We start from the raw sequence: 15927 nt of genomic DNA, 5'->3' as shown, positions 1-15927 counted from the left end.
TCCCCATGCCCCCTCTCTCAAAATAATTAAGCATTAAAAAAATAAATGAGGGACACCTGAGTAGCTCAGTCAGTTAAGCGTCCGACACGGCTCAGGTCATGATCTCACAGTTGGTGGGTTCGAGCCCTGCATCGGGCTCTGTGCTGACAGGTAGCTCAAAGCCTGGAGCCTGCTTCAGATTCTGTGTCTCCCTCTCTCTCTCTGACCCTCCCTGCTCATGCTGTTTCTCTCTCAGAAATAAATAAAAACATTAGAAAAATGAAGTTAACCTTGGCCATGATTTCATTTTATGTAGCTCTATCATCCATGATTTTTATACAGTGTACTTCGACTTAAAATAGTGGTTATTTCTAAACAAATTGAAAAATCATCCCAAAGACAATCTCAATCTACTTAATCCTTTGTTTCTTTAGTTCTAGCAATACTGTTATCCTGTGTTGAGTTTTATTTACAACTTGCTTTTTGAGTCTTATTTACAACTTAAAAAGACAAAGTGGAAATATATTTTAAACTTGTACATTATGCTAACTAAAATTTTAAAAAGTGCATCGTTGACTAAAACATTCTAATAAAACAAAGTGAGAAGAATCTGTCCATGTTTAATAAATGAAAACTAGAAGTTTGTGTAATTATGAAGGATGAATGCTACAATTAGCATTTTATAACCAGCATAGAAAATTCTCTCCTTTTTCTGTCTGTTGAAATGTATATCATTAGTATATTTCCTTGATTTGTTAGGCTTATCAGTAGTCTGAATGTGGAATAACATGAAAAGAAAATGAAATGATATTTCTTTAAAATGGGTAATATCATTTTATAATTTAAAGTTTGGACATCATTTAAAAGTTCCAATTTCTTTCACTTGACTTTGGTTCATTCATCTGCAAAAATAGACAATTTATCTCAGTTGAATGAGTGCTAATTCTAAAGTGGACAATTCAGTAAATGAAAAGATAAGGAAGCCCCACTCTTGGTCTAAAAATTCAGCAATGATAATACGATTTTTTATTCTACTTTCTATAAAATAAGCATATCTTCAAATTGCCTTTGAAAAATTTATATAGCTTTAAGCATTTTTATTTACTCTTTAAAAGGATATTAAATTGAAAGTAACCTTGATGTCACAGGCAGATTTTACATTTAAAAAACATTATAGCTCTGTAGGGATATACTATACACATACCATAAAGTCCAACTTTTTAAAATGTACTATTTAGTGGGATGGGCTTTTTTTTTTTTTATTTAGTATGTTCATGGACTTGGGTAATCATCAGCACTCTCTGATTTCAGAGCATTGTTAACACACTCCCCTTTCATATTCACGAACATCNNNCTACCCGCCCCCCCCCCCATCCTCACAACCACTAATCTATATTCTGTCTCTAAATATTTGCTGAGGGATACCTAGCTGGCTCAGTCGATAGAGCTTGTGACTTTTGATCTTGGGTCACGAGTTTGAGCCCCATATTGGATATAGAGATTATTTGTTTAAAAAACACAAAAAGCTTTAAAAATTAAAAATTTGCCTTCTTTGGATATTTCATATAAAAGGAATCATATAACATAATCTTTTGTGCCTGGCTTCTTTCCTATAACGTAGTGTTTTCAAGTTCACCCATGTTGTAGAATGTTTTGGCACTCATTCTTGTTACTGCCAAATAACACTCCAGTGTGGATATACCATATTTTGTTTATTTATTTATTAGTTAAAGGACATCTGGGTTTTCCTGCTTTTTGCCTATGATGAGTAACGTGGTTATGAGCAATTGTAGACCTATTTTTGCATGGACACCTGTCTTTAATTCTTGGGTTTATACCTGGGAGTGAGATTGTTGGATCCTATGGATTCTATACTTAACATACTGGGAAACTACCAGATCAGTTCCCAAGTCAGCAATGGCTGAGCATTCCAATTTCTCCTCATCCTGTTACAATTTATTATTGTCTGTTTTTTACTTTTAGCCAGTCTAGAGCATGTGGAGTGGTTTCTCATTGTGGTTTTAATTTCCATTTCTCTAGTGACTGAAGATGCTGAGCATATTTTTTTTCTTTTTTGTGCTCACTAGCATTTCTAGATTCTTTTTGGAGAAAATTCTATTGAAATCTTTTGACCATTAAAAAAAACCCAACAGCTGGATTATTTGTATTTTATTATTGAGTTGTAGAAGTTCTTTATATATTTTGAATATGTCTTTAACGTGATACATGATGTGCAAATATATTTTCCCACTATATGGTTGTTTTTCCACTTTAATTAAAAATTAAAAAAACATTTATATTTGAGAGAGAGAGAGAGAGAGAGACAGAATGCAAGTGAGGGAGGGAGAGGGAGACAAAGAATCTGAAGCAGGTTCCAGGCTCTAAGCTGTCGGCACAGAGCCCAATGTAGGGGCTCAAACTCATGAACCATGAGATCATGACCTGAGCCAAAGTCAGAGGCTTAATTGACTGCCACCCAGGTGCCCCTTCAATTTCCTGATGATATACATTGGTACACAAAATGTCAGAAAAATTTAAATGTTTATTTATATTTGAGAGAGAGAGAGAGAGAGAGAAGGAAGAGCAGAGAGAGAGAAAGGAAAATACTGAATTTGATGCAGGCTCCAGATCCAAGCTGTCAGCATGGATCTTGACATGGGGCTAGAACTCATGAATTGTGAGATCATGACCTGAGCCAAAGTCGGATGCTTAATCAACTAAGTCACCCGGGTGCCCCAGCATGTTTTTAATTTTAAAGAAGACTACTTAACATTTTTGTCATTTTCTTAAGAAACCTTGCTTAAGCCAGAGTCACCAAGGTTAATTGTTATGATTTCTTTTAAAAGTTTTTTTTTTTATCATTTTATCTCTTATAATTATACTGATGGCCCATTTTGTGTTAATTTGTGAAAATAGTGTGAGAAGTCAATGGTATGAAAATGGGGTCTGGCTTCATTCTTTTTCACATGGATATTCAGTTGCCCCAAAAATATTTGTTGAAAAAAACTATTTTAGATCTTTTGTGCACTTTTGCACATTCATACTCCTTTCAGAAGTATCTATCCAATTTGCAGTTCAGACTTAAGTTGAAATTGCTTTCAATCCACAGATCAGAATGGTTAACAGATTTTGAGTCTTAATTTAAAAATCTCAATCTAACCTGTGATCAAAAAGACCTCCTCTTTTTTGGTCTTTTTATAGTTAGTATATAGAATCCCTGGCCAATTTCCATCTGATGTCTTCTTAAGAACACTGTATTTTTGTTGCTATGGTAAAAGGGCATTCTTAATTAGTTTCTCTACTTATTATTTTGTAGAGAAATATCATTTTGCTTTTGGTATTCTGTCTAGTCACCATGATTCATAATACTTGGTAGATAGTCTCCTGAATATTCTAGGTGGGGAGTCATTTATCTGCAAATAAAATATTTTTGACTTTCCTTTTCCAAGCTTTGCCTTTTTTATTTTACTTTTACTTTTCCTGTAGTTTGTTGGTTGGAAGAAACCAGATTGTTTGTACTATAAACTTTGCCACCATCTGAAATTGTCTGTGATTTTGTATAGCTTGTTCTTCTGTACCGTGAATTTCCTGTCCAAGATTAGCAGTTAGATCTAGAGGCTTGATCGGATTTTGATTTCATTTTTTTGTTTGGTATTTATTAGGGGGGTTATTGGTTTCATTTATTTGAGATGGTAGCTCTACATGATGATCATTGCCTTGAATCATTTGGTAGATTTTTTGAATGGCCACAAATTTTATCCCTATTATCTCTATCCTTTTTGCAATGGACTTTTCCATTCCTCCCCTTAAAAGATTCACTTCTCACCCTCATAAATGTGGGCTGGCGTTATGACTTGTAACCACTAGCTGCAGAGGCCTAGGGTAGCCTCTTTAAGTATGAAAGATGATGGACAGAGAGAGAGGCTGAGCTCATAGTCAGCTCAACCAGTATTAATTGATAGATGTGTGAAGAAGACTCTCTATACCAGCATATCTGACTGATTCCATATGCATGACCCAGGAGAAAGCAGCAGATCTATCTAGTTGAGTGCTTATATTCAAAGAATTATAAACTAACACATGGCTGTTTTTTTCTAAGCTACTGTGTTTTGGGAAGATTTATTACATCAAAATGGATAACTGATATAATTTTGAAATTAATTTTGGGTTCCTAAATGGTGATATTCCAATTCTATCATTACTGATCCCATTACTTAATATAATACTTACTTATTATACTTCTATAATAGGGAAATTCCCCATATCAACTATTTGGTTACCTTAGGGTAACAGGAAAGGAAAAAAATATGGAAAACTAAATTAACTCCTTTTCCTTATTTACTAGCTTTAGCATGAATTAGTTGCTTTCTTAATATACTTTAAAGATATCCAGTGGATATTTCCCTTACTATAATGAACTCATTGATTAAACATATTTAATACATTTGTGTTTCAAGTAATATCCTCTTTATCAAAGTTGTAGGTGAGATCTTATAGCTCCTACTCTCCATTTTCCCAATCAAAAATTTAGTAAGAGAGGTTGATTTAGAAGATCCTCGAATGACAAAGTTGTTTCTCTGGTGACGATGAGTTAAAACACAGCTGCTGAAGAAATGGGCAGAAAACATGAATAGACACTTTTCCAAAGAAGACATCCAGATGGCTAACAGACACATTAAAAGATGCTCAAAATCACTCATCATCAGATAAATACAAATCAAAACCACAATGAGATACCACCTCACACCTGTCAGAATGACTAAAACTAACAACTCAGGAAACAACAGATGTTAGTGAGGATATGGAGAAAGGGGAACAATTTTGCACTGTTGGTCGGAATGCAAACTGGTGCAGCCACTCTGGAAAACAGTATGAACTTTCCTCAAAATATTAAAAATAGAACTACCCTATGACCCAGCAATTGCACTACTAAGTATTTATCCAAGAGATACAAAAATGGTGATTTGAAGAGGCACATGCACCCCAGTGTTTATAGCAGCGCTATCAACAATAGTCAAATCATAGAAAGAGTCCAAACATTCATCGACTGATGAATGGATAAAGAAGATGTGGTATGTATGTATGTGTGTGTGTGTGTGTGTATGCATATGTAATATATGTGTGTGTGTATATATGTATATGTATATATAATGTGTATATATGTGTGTATATACGTATACATAATGAAATATTACTTGGCAATCAAAAAGAAAGAAATCTTGCCATTTGCAACAATGTAAATGTGATGGGCATGAGGGAGGACACTAGTTGCGAGGAGCACTGGTTGTTATATAGAAGTGATGAGTCACTGGGTTCTACTCTGAAACCAATACTACAGTGCATATTAACTAACTCAAGTTTAAATAAATAAATAAATAAATAAACTACAAAAAACCCACAGCTGCTCTTTGTCTTAACATTGGCAGCTTTAAAATAACTTAAGTGTTGACCTAGACATGCCCGAATATTAATTTCAGAAAGGCTTAGCCACTTTCTACCTGTGGGATCTAGTACAAGTCTTAGGTTTTCTGAGCTTCACTTCACTCATCTTTCAATGAGAATATTCCCAGTAAAATATGTATAAGAACTGTTAGGCCTCATTTGTAAATATCCCTCTTGGGATTCCTGGTTTGTCGTAGACACTCAGAAAGTATTATATATTTTTCTTTTCTTTTTTTCTTTTTCTTTTTCTTTTCTTTTCTTTTCTTTTTTTTTTTTTTACCTTTTTTTCTATCTTCTTCCACTTGGTAAATATTGCCCCAATTCCTTTCTAGTTACCACACCAGCAGATTTGACCAACCCTCACATATTATTCCAGAGGAAAAGAGATGGGATATATTTTATCTTTGCTTTAATTTTTCACGTATCTTAATAATACCAAACTCTATCATTTAATGTGTTCCTAGTGACCAGTTTAGTGTGATATACATGTATTTAAAAAAAATTATGACTGAGAAGCATATTGGAATGATATATTTAGCTTACCATTTTGGCCTGTTAATGAAATATTCTCAAGTTCGATCCTCATATTTTTGGTCTAATTATCAAGTTTAGAGAGTATACACTGCTGTTCTCCTTCACTTTTCTCCCTTGCCCACAAGCTGTGACTTTCTGTAATCCCCAGGGATGTACCATGTCGTCCCAAACGGAAAGAGGGAGGAGAGAGGTCAAACCACTAATTTTACTGCTCAATTTTAAAGCTGGCCTCAATTTCAAAGTGAAAGAGGGTGAAGATAAGGGTTTAAGTGAGACCTCAATAATTGTGTTTGGGTTTTTATTATCTCCGATTTGGTATTAATGTTCCGAATTTTTATTGGGGGAAAACTTATTCTGGCTCTTTTCTGGCTCTCGAAGTTCCCTTAGATCTTGCAGGCCTAGTTAGTGTATCTGGCATTTAGACATCAGCCTGAACAATTTCTCTTTGGACTAAGAGCTGAGAATACCATCAAACCTTTCATGACCAAGAAGAACAATTCTGAAAAGTCTGGAGAAAGAACAAGAGTAGTGGTCAAGCATGTGAGCCAATGTGAGCCTGAACTTGACACAGCCAGGGGATGTGGGATGCGTCCCCTGTGGAATGAATACTGAGCAGTCTTCTCCTTGGCCTTCAGCAGCCCCTGGAGCTTTTGCTTCATATGTTTGCAGAGTCCTTTCTTCCTTTTCATCTCCTCTCCCAAAATTTCTATTTCTACAGGGCCGTGTCAATATCTCTCTACCCACAGATGCTTTACGCTTTCCCCACTTTGCTGTCTACAAGAGAATGACCCAGTGGGCAGAAAAATTTGGGTTTCAAAAATATATGTCCTGTAGGGACTTTGCAGTTTGGTTTACAAATTCCCTCTTCTTCATATGCTCACAAATTCTGTTTCTGTTTCTTATGTTGCTCTTGTTACAAATCAGGCAAACAAGTAAAATGGACTCATAAAAGCTATCGTATTGGATGGCACAAAATCCTGGTACAAAACAGGTAATCAAAGAGTACTTTTTTTTTAACGGTTAAAACTAATGTATTTGCTACATTAATGATGCTTAAAGGATTTATTTGTTGCTGGAATTTGTTTAGTGCATTTCCAAGTACATTCATAGACATATATGTTACAGCCAAATATACAGCTAAATATTTAATAGTTGGAAAAAAAGATTGATGTTTTGAATTTTGAAAATCATGTATTATTATATGTAAGCCTGTCATAACATGAAACACGTTTTGATTTCACTTTCTGTATTTAAATTTCACAACATAAAGGCAAGCTCAGTCAATTATTTTATGTACCACATTTTATTAAGGTTTGATTTAAAATTAATTTAACTCATATTTGGGACTAAATTGTAGTTTTCTTCTTTATTCCTTTAGACATTTTTAGATGACTTTTGATTATAGCAACAGTAACAACTAATATCTCAATTTCTTCTTTGTTAAATGTTATTTTTTAAGGTTTAAACAAGATGGCATTTAATAGAAAAGCGGGGGTTAGTAACAGCTAGGATTATTTACATAATATATTTTCCACAAGGAAATCTTTTTTTTTTTTTTTTTTTAATTTCTAGGAGAGAGAGACAGACAGCGTGAGCAAGGGAGGGTCAGAGAGAGAGGGAGTCACAGACTGAAACAGGCTCCAGGCTCTGAGCTGGCAATCAGCACAGAGCCCGACGCGGGGCCCGAACCCACGGACTGCGAGATCATGACCTAAGCGAAAGTCGGACGCTTAACCGACTAAGCCACCCAGGCGCCCCTTCCCACAAGGAAATCTTATACACTTTTTTATTTATCTCTAGTAAAACAATGCTAATTAATGTTGCTCTTTTCTTTCCCCCATGAGAAGAGTTCCTAGGGCTGGCTCAAGAAGAGGGGGCTTATTGAAGGATTCCGGAGCAATTGAAGTCATAGGCATAAAGACGGTAAGGAGAGCGTCACTGGGTCTGAGACCTGGGACCTTGAGGATTATGGCTGCTTTCTCTCATCGCGAAGGCACTGATGGTCTCAGTTTGCTCCCATCTGCCTTTCTTTGCAAGTCTGCTCTATTTGCTTCCCTTAAGCCAAATGACCTCGGACAATGATTCTCCTTTGGTGCTCAAACAACACAGAGATATTCTCTGGGGAAAGTTCAGTAGAAAAGTGCTTGCAAAGGCAGGAGTCCAGGCAGCCCATAGAGTAGTCATTTTTACATCCATCCGTTTTACTCATGACTTCTCCCTTTCTCTCTGGATCTGCTTCCTTTTGCCTGTCTGTCCTTTCCAGTTATCTCAGGATCATCACAGGGTTCCCACTTTCCTGTGCTCACTGCTCCATGAAGCCTGCTCTGTTTTCAGAGCCCTGAGACTTATTTGCACAAGTCTTCACCGTGAAAACTGTCTTCTTCTTCGGTTCACATTCTCAAGATAGAAAATATAATTTTCTTAGCTTAACTTCATGAAGAGGGTCACCTATGATTCGTGGGCAGTACTTTCTTATCAGGAGTCCACTCGCGGCCCAGTTGCCTGTGGTGGTTCATATGGTTTTGACCACAGTCCACTCTGTGGATGTGCCTTCGTAGCATAGGGATACATCCACAAGAAAAGGATAAGGAACATTTGTAACACTGGTAAAAAAAAAAAAAAAAAGTATGGATCCCACTTTGAGGAGAAGTAATCATGCTATCTTGGATAAATGTTTTAAAATATTATAATACAAAAATCCCTTAAAATGATATAAAATAAATAAAAAAGAATAAGCTAACAGTGAGCACATTTGCTTAACTTATAGTCCAATTCTTCACCAAACAACACAACCCAGAAATGCTCCTGTGCAGGCTTCTCCTGGGATGATTTTAGAGAAGTTGTAATTATGGATGACTGTGGATGACCCCGCTGACTCTCCATTGCTCAAGATTTCATCATGAATTAAGTCAGACTCCTGGAGCGTTTCATCCAGGAACCATATGGCCCTGACCACTTGCAGAATTGCAGCTGCATTGGGCCAGCTTTCCACTGATCCTCATGAAGTTCTGTTGCAGGAAATGGCACTATGAAGATCTTACTGAATGGTCTGTAGGAAACACATCATTCCCCTCAATATGCCTTGTGTGGGACCCACTGGAGAATGTTCTATTATAAATAATACCAGGGTGTATACGTGCGCTTATGTCTGTCTATCTATCTATCTATCTATCTATCTATCTATCTATCTATCTATCTATATCATCTATCTATCTACCATCTATCTATCCAGTATGTACATTTCACTGCTCCAGGATGATATTTCCTCTTCAGTGACAATGAGAATTAAGTATATAACCATCAACAGCTCTCCTTTCACTGTGCAGTCAGGAAACTTAGAATCAAAATCTGGACTTTTTTTTCTGACTTTCATTCTTTTAAACTCTCTTATTCACCCTTAAACTTCTTTTCCTCTCCTCCCAAAGTCAGTCTGCTATTTTAATGCATACTTTAATTCTAAACCTCGGGGTGCCTGGATGGCTCAGTGGGTTAAGTGTCTGACTCTTGATATTCGCCATGATGGGCCCTGCTCGTGTTCTTCTCCGTCTCAAAATAAGGAAATAAACATTAAAAATTACTTTAATTCTAGCCTTGTAGTCAGAATAACACTTTAATTTTTATATAGCCTCAGCTCAGTTCCTAACATAAGGCTCTAGAGTCACCAAAGAGAACCATAATAGGATCCAAGTGAGATATAGTTCCCTACACTAATTCAATTCCATTATGTCCCTCTCCTGAAAAAAAAAAAAGTCTTAATACCTCTCTTTGCTTACAGCAGAATGCGAAAATTTCTTGTTCAACATTGTCCCCTATTGTACCTATAAATTCTTACCTCCATATGCTTCCTAATGTGATTCCATTTCTAGAGTAATGGATGATTTTATTTTTTGCCTTATAATGTACATTTATGCAGAGCATCACATGCTAGTTCATGCTGTTTTATGCTTCTTTAAATTCATTTACCCTCTACCCATGCTTCAAAATCCAAATAAAAGCCTAAAATTTAACCCAGTTGACCAAGGGAAAAATAATTACTGCCTTTTCTGATTGTCAGTATTCTTTATTAACTGCATCAGGGGTTTTAGCATGAAAGAAATGTAGTTTAACCTCCCCTCCCCCTTTGAGTGGCTGCCAAGATCACACGGGTTTTCAGTTTTGTTAATAATGTTTCCTTACATAGGTTTGTCTCCCTTTATCACCCGCACAGGAAAGCGTTAATATAGCAGAATTGAACTTTAATGCTTGTGGGACTGGCCTTTGGTTGGCACCTGGGAACTTGACTCTCAGATTGGTCTCTCTCTGTCCCTAACTGATAAGTTAGTCTTGTTGTGGCTGGTTTGTTTGTATAAACAACAGGATTCATGGCAGACACATGGTCAGAAGTGCCTATACCACCAGCTCCCAATAAAAATCCCTGCATTCTGATTCTTAACCTGGCTCCCTTAGGCAGAAACAATGCATATGTGTGGTTGCATTTTCACTGCTGGAGAAAACACACTTGGTGTGACCCCATTCAGGCTGGAGGGGAGAGGCCATAGGGATCCTGTGTATGGATTTCTCTAGCTCTTGGGTGTTTCTGTTGGTTTGCGAAACTTGGGAGCTTTCTAGGTGAAATTGGAAATTAGCTCCTGTAAATGGTGGACAAAGAGCGATGTAGAGGCAGGCCACTCCAGATGGCGGTAGGTGGCAGTGTTAATAAAGCAGAGGACCTGCTCTATGAGGCTTGTCTTGGGGTGGCTGCAAGATGAGTAGATCTCTACACCTACCTGCGAGAATCTTATCTGGAGTCCTTAGGTGGGTTCAGTCATGTATAACGTACAGATGGTCTCAATAACACCTTACTCTCTCAAAGCTGCATCCTTAAAATGGTTCCAACTATGGGAAATGTGGGCAGAATGTACATTCCATGGGGGTGGGGTGTGTGGAGCCTCTGATGGTACAGGTCAGCTGGTGGTCACGTCCTCTTGATGACTTCCTTCCGCAGATTCTTTTTCCTTTGCTGAAGAATTCTTTTCACAGTGATAAACCGTCGCTGTGAGTACAGAGGGCAATTGTCCTGTGACTCTTCTAGCTAGTGCATCGCCCAATATGAGGCTGATTGCGGGGACCCTTGAGTATTACCTGAAATGCTGTTCCAATGACAGTAACGGTGTAAACTGGATATAATCTCGCGATACCGAAAGGAGGGATGGGAGTGGAACCTTAGTGGAAGAGTAGAGTGATGCTCCTTCCGGCAGCAGGAGAGCGTGCAGATGAAGGGCCGCGTACAAAGCACAGTGGAGAAAGGTGGGTAGGAGCCAGCAAGGGTCAATACCAGCGCTAATCCCTCTGGGCCCCCACAAAGTTCAGGACTGGCAAGTGCCAGGTAAAGGGTCAGGAAGAGCACACTGTCAGGAGAAGGAATTGGAGGGAAGTCCACTGGTCTTCCAGCCCTGTCTTTCATAAACACCCGGGATCAGGTGCCTACCCTTGGGGGGGGGGGAGGGGGAGGGAAGAGTACCACCTGGTGGAGACTTCCATAGTTTTAGTTATCCTGCAACTCTGCAGCAGTCTCCCTACCAGTCTGGCATTTGACGAAGTCCACCCAGTTACCGCACGTTTCTGAGCAGCATCTGACCCCTTCGTTTATATGTGACTTCATAACCCAGCCGTCTCAGACATCTGAGCAAAATCTATCATGCGACACCTACATAGAAAACATCATTTAAAAAACTTGACACTTCGAGTTTTTATTAAATGCTCTCCTCCTCCAGTATAACAGAGACCACAGGCAGCTGTTTTATGCCCAGAGCCCAGCCCTGTGCAGAGATGACTGGACCCAGTCCCTCAGAGGAGAGCATTTTCCTTAGGCATTTAGTCTGTGTACGTCTGTAGGTTTGGCAGCATAGAGAGATTTGTTTCTCTCTCCCACAATGGGGGGGGGGGGGCGCGGCAGGGTAAGAAGTCTGATGAAGGAGATAAAATAAATGGAGCTGAGATGAACTGAGGTGAGGGGAGGAAAATCAGAAAGAATCGCTCCCGGAGGCAGGGCTGCCTCCTGAACGCTGGGTCCTGGAAACACCTGGGTTTCCACTTAATGGTTCGGTTGGCTCTGGGGGAGGGCTGAGCTCATCACCCACTGCCTTGCTCTGATTCTCAAACGCATTATAATTAGGTTCAAACTCAGACGTATACTTTTGAAATGCAGCCTTTTATTAGAAAATTATTAGAATAAAAAAAGGAAAATTATCAGGATCTAGTACATTATTATGTACACACTGGGTTCTGTCTCCCTCTGTATCTATATATCGATATGTATATCTAGGATATATGAAATACATTGTAATGACACAACATATATTATTATAATCTATATAGTCCATAAATATTAACATTTTCATGTTTGTTGGTCTCTGTTTCTATCTGCCCTCAAAGAGCTTCATAAGTCACTAATTCTATCCCTAAAGCCAGGAGCCAGGGCAAGGTAAATGGTTCTTTGACACCCTCATGTGATTCACAGCCTTCGTCTCACACGTCCACTCTGGCCTCTTGCACGCCTGACACCCTGACCGACTGCCAGACTCAGCTGCTCAACTCATTCTGTTCTCACTATTCTTGCTACGTATGGGACTTGATACAAGGCGTCGACCTTCTCAGCTTACTTCGGTGCCCTCTTCTTTAAGGCTTCTCCCTGGTGGTACCTTTGTTACCTGCCCAGTATCAGTACTTTGCACAAGAGGGCTTAGCTCTGAATCCTCCTGATTGGAGCTGAGCCCCTGATTCCCCCCACCCCCAGGCTTCCGCCAGCCAGTCTCCTCTCAGCTCCGCCATTACAGCCTAGAGAGGCTTCCCTTCATTAAGGTGGACTTTGGCAACCCCAACATTGCTCTACCTCCAGCGCTGCTGCAAAGATCAAACTGAACGAGTAAATGGATGTGAATTATATTTATTTCAGATGGTGTACCATGTAGCATTGCCGTGTAGTGTGAGGGTTTTAAAAATGCATGCTCCAGGAAACAAAAATCAATCTTTCGATAAAATTTATGCTGGAGAGGTCTGATTAAGCATAACTAATGGGTGGGTGTAGATGATAGAATAGTAAAATGTTGCCAAAGGAAGAAAAGATATGGGTATTCTTGACAAGTTAGATAATATTTGAAACGATAAAAGGTGTTCCTGGAAAAAGAGGTTAATTTTGGCTCCCATCCGTAGTGAGAAAGAAAATGAATGTGACATAGGGGGTTTTTTTTGTTTGTTTTTAATTTTTTTTTTTTACTTAGGCAGTACTGTTTATTCCTTAGTACGCTGCTCTCATCCAGGTGTTTTAAAACAGATGTTTTTAATTCAAATTTCTCATGCACAAGTATATAAACATGTGGAGCTCTCCAGTACATATGGTGTCATCTTCCCCCACCCTCTTTCCAGCTAGAATTACTGTGTTGACTCCTTTATAATTTCCAGGCATCTTGCCCATCTTTCACATTCTTAAAATTATAGCTAGAAGCTTTGTAGTGACTTTTGCCAACACCTTAAGTACCTTATTAATTGGATTTGAAAACCTGTATCTAGACTGGACATTGAATTCGTTCAATTAAAATTAATGAGTACCCATGGAGCTGCTAGCTCAGAGTTGAGTTCTTGCCAAACGATCTCTAACAGAAAGAAAACGATTCTCCTTTTTAACAACGACTGTCACAATCAGCAAAGGACTGGAGGGTCTTCATCATTGCCAGGGATGACTTAACACCATTTTCCACTTTCCCCACTGTCACACTCTGGAATGGGTGAAAATGAGTAAGCGTATCTTGACCATAGCTTTGACTCTTAGGTTGGTGTCCGTCAGGGTGCCGTGATGCCATGTTCTTCTTGCACATGAGGAAGTAGCTCCGGGCTGGCTGGGAAGATTTATTGGCAAAAGAAAACAATGTTGAAAGGCTGGATCAATGAATGATATTTTGGATCATTTTTTATTGCTCTTTTTGAGAGTCTTTAGAATAGTCTAATCCTCACCATTTAGAAATTATTTTCTGTGGTTCTAACCAAACACATGGTTGTACCAGAAAGGGACATATTGGAAGGAAATAATTTAATGGTGACCATTAATAATGTAATTGTAATGTTACTGAATTCTTAGTTCTCTAAGCAATAACGGTTGTCTACTCGGCATAGCAACAATATATTTGTGGGCTTCAAGGGGGGTATAAATGAGTTTTTAAAAAAGGAAAAGAATGTATATCATGGCATTCTCCCTCACTGGACTATAAGGCTACTTAGACATGAGGGCTTTGTCTTAAATTATAGACATGGCTCCTATTTTACTACTTGCACCTGGATGTTTTTGCCATTCAAATGTTGCTCAAATAAATAAAAAAAAGAGTTAAAATTCATCATTATATCTGCTGATGAAAGCACATAGAAGCAAATGTACTTCCATCCCTGAAATACTGAATATCACAGATTTAAAGTGCATTAAGATAGACATTTTAAACCCTCTCTAGTCTCAGAGCTGACTCTTTAATCAAAATGGAATTGTTATGGGTGCAGCTGGGGAAATGCCATTTTTCACATTAGTTTAGAATTCCTTCTATTCTGAAACAAATATCCAGATATTATTTTTAGCTTATGATACATAACTTGCAAAGAGCTGTATTTGGACACCTACCAAATGAAAAATGTAAGCATAACTATAGAAACACTCTGTTTCTGAGGAATAAAGGCATATCATCAAAATTAAATACAGTTACATGGTTTTAGCTAATGATTTAATAGTAGAAACAGTTTTTGAATAACAGGGCATTTATTTCATGTTCCTTTAAATTATGCAGAGGCGCACCTCTGCAGCTCAGTCAGTTAAGCATTTGACTTCTGCTCAGGTCATGATCTCACAGTTCGTGGGTTCGAACCCCGTGTCGGGCTCTGTGCTGACAGCTTAGAGCTTGGAGCCTGCTTCAGGTTCTGTGTCTCCCTCTCTCTCTGCCCCTCCCCTGCTCACGCTCTCTCTCTCTCTCTCTCTCAAAAATAAATAAACATTAAGAAATTTTAAATAAAAAATAAAATACGCTGAAAAAATATACTACAAATGCTTAATTAGCCTTTATCATATTTGGTGTAAAATTTGATGAAGAGAAAGTTGACCATTGTTCATTCCTACTGCTGTCCTCAAAGTGCTTGGTTACCTGGAACCAAACATTGAGCTCTGACTTTCCTTATCGTAAGAAGTAAGAGTTGAACTAGCTAACTTTTCATGGATTATTTTCCATGATGACTTTTGCTCTATCGTATTCAGATAGTATCATGATATGTGGCTAAACACATGTTAAGATCACTACACAAGCACCTAGTTAGCTGTGTGAGAAAATGTCCATGATTTCACAGAAGCAAGGATATTCTAGCAAGCATTATTTCTTCATCTCCTTTGTTCAGGCATCCTCTGCTACCCCCTCGTCTCATGTCTTAAGACTGTTTGATACTCTCAAGTCACCTCTCACTTTCCAATGGGCCACTTTCAATGGACTCCTGTTTCTGGCACTGGTTTGAAAATTCTCCACGGAATGCATCTTATTTTTTCCACACTGTTAACTCCCTTGCCGTCGCCATACTTTCCTACCTCTTTGTGATGTTTGATGTGATGATACATGCCAACCACTAGATGCTTTCAAGTCCCTCAGCGTTTCCCAGTCTTTCTGGGCTTTTCTGCTTTCTTGCTGTAAGACTGAGTGAGACATCACAATCTGAAACTCTTGCAAAAGTGAATTCCTGCTTCTTTGCTTAAAATGTTTACGTCTCCTAACTTTATCCAGAAATACTTAGTGAGCACCTCCTATGAGTTTACATGGTGTCTCTAGACACAATAATGAGAAATGGACACCAGCTCTGCTCTTTATGCAGCTTCCAGTCTAGTGGGAAAGACACATTGATAGACATAATTGGTATATGGTACACATTTACAGGTAAGTACTCCTACGGAAAGGCTCTTGATTCTATGACAGTCCT

The 15927-nt window shown here is 38.3% G+C and overlaps 1 long non-coding RNA gene across 1 annotated transcript in view; it reads right to left on the bottom strand.

Moving 5' to 3' along the window:
• LOC144219463 (uncharacterized) overlaps nucleotides 1–11091 on the bottom strand; it is a 15175-nt gene extending 4084 nt beyond the window's left edge. Inside the window, exon 1 of the long non-coding RNA XR_013331427.1 lies at nucleotides 10722–11091. This is a non-coding gene — a long non-coding RNA (uncharacterized LOC144219463). The remainder of the gene's footprint in view (nucleotides 1–10721) is intronic.
• Nucleotides 11092–15927: the final 4836 nt, after the last annotated feature.

This window comes from Crocuta crocuta, unplaced genomic scaffold, assembly GCF_008692635.1.
Source record: "Crocuta crocuta isolate KB4526 unplaced genomic scaffold, BGI_CrCroc_1.0 scaffold89, whole genome shotgun sequence".
Classification (NCBI taxonomy): Eukaryota; Metazoa; Chordata; class Mammalia; order Carnivora; family Hyaenidae; genus Crocuta; species Crocuta crocuta.
The sequence above is the reverse complement of the archived record's forward strand: the minus strand, read 5'-3'. Positions and strand labels throughout refer to the sequence as shown.